Here is a 7,393-nt window from a genome sequence, read left to right as displayed (position 1 = left end):
CATGTAGCCTAATTGTTTTTCCTGCACAGTATAGAGTCTTGTTGTGATGAGAGGGATACGGGTATTTCATTAAAAAAAAACGTGCTCTCTGGAGAATAGCTACAGAATGTATATCACAATTTAATCGGAGCTGATCACAACTTGTCATGAGTGATCCAGTCATCTCGATGAGCGTTCGGGCTGTGAATAAACAACTTGTGTTTTACTTTTAGGCTGTCTGAAGGTATGGACAGCTATCAAAGCTACTATACATCACATTAAGAACGATGTACAAATGAAAGTCGGACACAAATATATAATTTAAATGATTTATTCAAGTTTGCAATATTTTGAACAGGCATCCACACAGTCACCTACTTTGTAATGTTCGATACCTCCCTGTAAGCGTCACGATATCCACCTCTCACCCACAACCTCACATACGAGTACTGAATGTGCATCAAAGTGATCGTAATAAGGCAGATATAGCAAAAGATGAACGTAAACGACAAACGAGGCGATCGACATGTTTATTTCCTGGTAAATCAACAATGGGTCCTCAATGTACACACCCCGGATTCCTATGACGAAAATAATAGAATGTCGCCAGTTGTCATGACTCAATTTATACTGCAACACCGGCACTAATGTAGCGTTAGCGTTAGCATTTCTCCCCTGGGCTTAAATGGTGTATTATAGAATGATCACACCGGTGTGACAGTACTCTTCAAAGGGTTCATGAAATATGACTACTACTCTTACTGTTTAACGTTTTGGGTTACTTGATGTTACTTCATGTTAAGGCTAATAAAAATGACAAGGCTAAGACTGCAATGCTGGAACGAGTGGTGTCATAAATGTTATATTTAATATGTTAATATATTGTTTAATGTTACACTTCACACAAGTCACGACTGTTTGCAGTTAATGTCGTTGCCGTGTGTAACGTTAGTTTATATAATGTGCAGCGCTTCAAACAGTGTGCTGCCTTAAAGGCATTTTGTTATAATTTGTTTGCAGTTCAAAAAGTTACCACTATGAGTGCTAATGGTATTGTTATCTTTAAATTCGCCGTTCTTAGCCTCACTTCCGGTTTAGCGTTAGAGAAACCCAACGCCATATAGATAGAAGAGTTACGACAACGGAAGTCCAAAAACGGTTATCGTCACGTGGTTCATGTAGACGAGGATCGTTCCCCGGAAGTTCATGGCGGGCAATGTGAACGCATTGATAACAGGAGATAGAACTACGATTTTTGGTAATTATTAGTGAATAAAGGTTTTGATTTGCAATATTTATACAACAAATCGATATGTGTATGTATTTACATCAATATGTTTTAAAAAATAAAATAGAATTTGCTAATATTAAGTGATAATATTAGGATTAGTGTGAACAACTAGTTTACATGTTAGGCTAACAGTGCCTTGGTTAAAGAGCCTGTTGCTGTTTATTTATAGCTTTGAATTCTTTAAAACCAATATTATCTTCTTAAACTTGTATGGTAGTCAGGAGCATCACTTTCTAATGTGTATTGATATATTTAGAGGGAGGGGATCTAAAGTAATGCTTTAAAATTCAGATTAGATTAATTTCTACCATTTTCTTAAATTCATGGTAGTTTCAGTAATCCCATGGTAATTGAGGACACAAGTTATCTAAATGACTAATGTCATCTTTATGGCTTTCAGAAAGGACAGGAGACCGACAGGTGACTATCAAAGGACTAGCAGCAGCAGCAGCAGCATGATGATGATGATGATGATGATGATGATGTTAAATGTGTTGTTTTAGGAACATCCATTGCAAATACACGGAATTCAATAAACATTGAATAGCATATCATGCAGTTTGTCTGTGCCTTTTCTTCCGTGTTGTCCTAGTTTGCTGTGCTGCCTCCTAGTCGCCACCATGGTTTGCTGTGCTGCCTGGGGATGCTCAAATCGCTCCGAGAAGGGAGTACGAATGTACGGCTTCCCCACTGACACAGAGCGGAGGAAAAAATGGCTGGTTCAAGTCAGCAGGAGCAATTTCACGTCCAACAGCAAAAAAAGATGTGATGTAATTATATACAAACACTGCATTTGCACTTTTTCACAAAACGAAAACCACACCATTGGGAAAGCTTAATGTTTTGTTTAATACAAAAAAACAGGGAAAGGCTTGAAAAACACTGAGAGTTGAGACTCAGGGTGCAGGATGAGGGTCTCAGTGCAGGTATTCAGGCTCCATTGAATCCCCCTCTGGTTCTTGTGCTGAAAGAGGGAGTACCAGACAGGAGAAAGGGTTATACACACACAGCACACCTATTGGATGGGAAATTGCCTTGGGGAGATAAGGTGCTTAATTATATAAAACAGTAGTATTAAACTTACCTTGTGTTTTCACTCTCACTTAAATCCCTCTCCCTTTGCCATCAATCCCAAATCAGCTGAGCTGCAACATTATACAGACAGGTAATAATCAACATAATCACAAGGACACAATATGGCTCTGCTAAAAACACTCACTCTTACACGCACCAAAGTTATATTTATCTAATATTTAACTCCCTCCACCCCGCATACAATCCCGTTTAGAATCCCCTCTTCTCTAATTCAACAACGTTGGACGGAATTTACAATTAAAAGGCTGTTCAACGTGTGTTGCTAACTTGATTCGGTATGCTAGCTTAATCTGTTATCTGTAAACGTTCCCTAAATCTACTAATTTAGGGATAATCCACTGATATCCTTTAATACACATGTCCATTTGAATCAGATGTACTGATAATATCCGCAATATAAATCTTTAAACTTCTTCTTACCTTTAAAAGTCCGTCACGAACGGTCTATTATGCTGCAACTCTACAGCTCTGCTAGCCTTGGCGCTAACTTCCGGGGAACGATTGAGAGGTTCCACGATCCGCGATTGCTGTAAAAAAAAGTGGTCCATTGGAGTGAACGGAGATATCGTAACTCTTCTATTATATGGCTCTGGGTCGGTCTAAAAGCCTCGGCTTTAGGTGTTCACAGTCAGAACATGCTAGAGCGCTGTGCATTGATGGGTATCGGTCAAGTGTTTATAAAATTGAGCGTTGAGGAAAGAAAGACTAACGTTAGAGAACTATGAAGAGGCAAAAGCCATCCGGGGCGCAGTATAAAAACAGAAGAAAAGAAGAAGAAGAGAAACGTGCCAAGGTGAAAGGTATGCAATTTTGATTGTATTGTCAACATTAGCGAATGGATCATGTAATCTTGCTAGTTAGCCAAGCCAACGTTAGCTAGCCAGCGTTTGTTATTGCCATTCAGTCAAAACTGTCATAAGGCTATTTTCGTTGTGTCATGAAATAGAAATATTAGTAATAATAACAATGTTAGTTTTGGTGTAGCGAGCTAGCCAGTGTGGTGGAATGTTAGTTAGTTGGTAACGTTAGCTAACGTTAAGTTTACCTCATAAAGCACATTGACTATCCGAGTCAAACATTTTCCAAATTCAACCCTGTCATAATGTGCGCTAACGTTAGCTAACTAGCTCAGTGGTTCTCAACTCCAGTCCTGTTGAATGTTTTCATTCCAACCCAGAACTAACACACCTGATTCAACTGTTCTAATAAGATAGGCATAGCTCTTGATTAGTTGAATCAGACCTGTCAGGCTGTCCAAATGCTTACTAACTAAATAATAGCTACATTTAACAAATGGAAATTATTCAATGTTGATAATACAAATTTTGTTATATCATTTTAGATTCACTTTTAAAATATCTGGGACCACCTGCTGCATCAGTTGACAAGGAACAGCCATGCACCTCAGCTGTGCCGGCTTCCTCAGGTGAGTGCAATGTGTCAATAGATGTTCCTGATGATAAATAATTTAATGTGAAATCCAGTCAATATATTTTCTCTTGTGTGTTCTTTCTATATTTATAGACCTAGAACCACATGAAGGAACGTCAGAACAGCAAGCTGCTCATCCTGATGAGATGACCACTGATTCCACCCTGCCACTGACCACTGTGCCTGTTTGTTCTGGTGAGTACAATACGTCAATAGATGTTCCTGATGTGATGATAAATAATTGAATGTAAAAATGACTGTCGTGCCATTTCTAATCCAGCCAATATATTTGCTCTTGTGTGTTCTCTATATATGTATAGGCCCAGAACCACTGCAAGGAACGTCAGAACAGCCTGCTGCATCTCATCCTGATTGCACCACAGATTCCACCCATACACTCTTCTCAGGTGTGTGCCTGATGCATGTAAAGATGTTTAGCTATAAACCTAATTGTCCTCATGCTTTCAAATAATTGCTTTCTGTTTTTATTTACATTTTACACACTGTCCCAACCTTTTTGGAATTGGGGTTGTGTGTGTGTGTGTGTGTGTGTGTGTGTGTGTGTGTGTGTGTGTGTGTGTGTGTGTGTGTGTGTGTGTGTGTGTGTGTGTGTGTGTGTGTGTGTGTGTGTGTGTGTGTGTGTGTGTGTGTGTGTGTGTGTGTGTGTGTGTGTGTGTGTGTGTGTGTGTGTGTGTGTGTGTGTGTGTGTGTGAAGATATTGTGGATATGAGGTGAGAAAATGTGCTTCACATGCCCTCCAGATGCAGCAAAGACAGACGATCCACTACCAACCGATCCTGCTGATTGCCCTTCACATCTCACAGACACAATGACGACAGAGTTTGTTCGCAGAGGACCATATCAGATAACACCTGATTTCATTTTCCCAAGGAGAGATGATGGGAGAAGTTGCCACCACCAGTACTTTAGCAGGACCTTAGTAAATGGAGAAAGGATCAAAAGAAGTTGGGTGACATATTCAAAAAAGAAGAACAGTCTTTTTTGTTTTTGTTGTCAACTTTTCTCTCCAAAACAAATTCATTTAACAAATGCAGGACTGTCAGATTGGAAAAATGCAAGTGCTGCTTTGACCAGCCATGAAAATAGTCCGGAACACCTGAACAATTTGGCATCATGGAAAGAATTGGCAGTTCGATTAAAACAAGGTACAACAATAGACAAACAAGAGCAGGCCCTCCTTGAGGCAGAGAAGAGTCGGTGGAGAGCAGTGCTGACAAGACTGGTTGCTATTGTACAGTCTCTGGCAGGGCGAAATATGGCATTGAGAGGAAAGACAGAAATACTCCACTCTCCTTCAAATGGAAACTTTTTGAAAGAGGTTGAGCTTTTGGCGCAGTTTGCCCCAGTGATGAAAGACCACATCCACAAGATTAAAAGTCAAACATCCCACCACAGCTACTTGGGCAAAACCATTCAGAATGAGTTGATTGAATGCATCAGTGGAAAGATTCTATCAACAATAGTGTAAGAAATAAAGAAATGCAAGTACTTTTCCCTCATTTTAGATTGCACCCCGGATGTTAGCCACACTGAACAGCTGTCAGTAGTCATCAGAATTGTGACACTGGAAGAACTGATTTAATAGTAATACACGTTTCAAAATAATAATAATAATAATAATGCCGAAGTAACAACATACTGAAAACTGTTAGTAAAACCATGTTTTAATGCTTTACAATTTACATACCTAGATGCACGTGTGTTGTGTTTATGCAGTGCAACTCCCACCCAGTGGGTGGCTATGTAGAGTGATAGAACAGAGCAGGCACGCCCCCGAGAGAAGGAAAGCAAGTCACGTCACAAATTAGCATTTCTAAAATGTTAGCGTGGATTAATAAAAGTGCAAAAAGACAGCGGTTGTCGCCGGAAGAAACTTCAAATACAGAGAATGCTGTGCCTGTGTTGGAAATTGTGTCTGATGGGGAGCTTTCTTTGGTTGATCCTCCTGCTCCAAGTTCTAGTGCATTAGCATTAGCACTAGCTCCGCCGCCTCCTCCAGAGCCTCTAACGTTAGCTGCTGCTGGCGCAACTGCCACCACCAACACCGGGCAAAGCGATGCACCTGACTGCTGGACAACGGACCAGGTGCAATATTTTTGCAAGACCAATGCATGGCTCCTTCTTAAAGATAAGAAGCTAGGATGTCGGATATGCAGAGATGTCAAATCTTTGGGAATACACACTGGACAAGGACTGAAACTGTCAACTGAATGGGGTGAGTGTGCAGTGTCTCATTTCGGTGTTGACAAGGGCAAACAACAAGCTAGCCTGAGAAAAAAAATCAAAGAACATAAAGAATCACAAGCCCATGTAAAAGCTGCTGACATCCTTACATCTGCTTCATGTGAAACTATTCAACATCAAGTGCAGTCTATGCATAAATATGAATTAGACAGAGTTTTTCGAACGGCATATAAAATTGGCCAACATAGCCGGCCATTCACAGACATGCCAATTGATTTGAATGTACAGAAACTGAATGGGCTGAACGTGGGCAGGGTTTTGCACTCCAATAAAACCTGTGGCGAAATCATCGACCACATAGCTCATGAGCTGAAGAAAAAAATGGCAAAAGACATTACAGAAAACCAAAGAAAACTCTGTGTTTTGGTCGATGAATCTACCACTATTAGTGGTAAAACGGTGCTTGTTGTGTGTCTACGCTCAGCATTAGCTGATGCTGAGCCCGAAACGTTTTTTTGGGAGCTGATCGAGTTGGATGGAACAACGGCTGATGACATCACAAAGGCGTTAATGGAGTGTCTTGGAAGAGATTTTAACGAGGACTTTTTAGGTCAGTGTTTCGTTTCTTTTGCATGTGATGGGGCTTCAGTCATGCTAGGGAAGAGAACAGGCGTTGCTACCCAGTTGTGTAGTAAATTCCCAAGCCTGTTTGTGTGGCACTGCTCCAATCATCGTCTAGAGCTGGCAGTTGGGGATGTGGTAAAGGAGGTCTCAGGGCTCAATCATTTCCAGATCTTTTTTGACAAACTCTATTCCTTGTTCCATGCCTCCCCCAAAAATCAGAGGCAGTTAGCGCAGTGTGCGCAAGCAGTCGGACAGCGTCTCCTGGTGATAGGGCGTGTTTTGTCCATCCGCTGGGTGGCTTCAAGTGAAAGGAGCGTCAGAGCAGTCTGGGAAAACTACCGAGTGCTTCATGATCACTTCACAAATGCTGCAAACGACACGAGCAGGGATTCCAGAGACAGAGCAAAGTACAAGGGCCTGGATGATGTGCTCACATCTGCAACGTTTGTCAGCAATCTGGGACTGATGTACGATGCGCTCACAGAGCTCAGCGACCTCTCTCGGCAACTCCCAAAAAGAGAGATGACACTGCCTACAGCAGATAGGCTCTTAACTCGAGAAATACAAGTTTTTTAATCCATGGTCACCATGCCTGGCCCACACATGACTACAGTTCATACAGCTCTAGCTGAGAAGTCCTTCAAGGGTGTTGCCCTGCGTGAGAATGGCAGGCTTGTACAGATTCATGCAGGTCAGTTTTTCCGCAGTATGGTAGAGAATCTGAGACACAGAATGACTTCCACAACCTCCTCTCATGTCAGCACAAGA

At 41.2% G+C, this 7,393-nt stretch overlaps 1 long non-coding RNA gene across 1 annotated transcript; it reads left to right on the top strand.

Annotated features, from left to right (window-relative positions):
- Positions 1 to 3,554: 3,554 nt before the first annotated feature.
- LOC117548298 lies at positions 3,555 to 4,199 on the top strand. Its single transcript, XR_004569320.1, has 3 exons — positions 3,555 to 3,791; positions 3,890 to 3,991; positions 4,117 to 4,199. It is a non-coding gene; the product is annotated as an uncharacterized LOC117548298 (long non-coding RNA).
- Positions 4,200 to 7,393: the final 3,194 nt, after the last annotated feature.

The sequence above is a fragment of the Gymnodraco acuticeps genome, unplaced genomic scaffold (genome assembly GCF_902827175.1).
Source record: "Gymnodraco acuticeps unplaced genomic scaffold, fGymAcu1.1, whole genome shotgun sequence".
In the NCBI taxonomy this organism is placed as follows: Eukaryota; Metazoa; Chordata; class Actinopteri; order Perciformes; family Bathydraconidae; genus Gymnodraco; species Gymnodraco acuticeps.
This window is presented reverse-complemented; position numbering and strand designations above follow the sequence as displayed.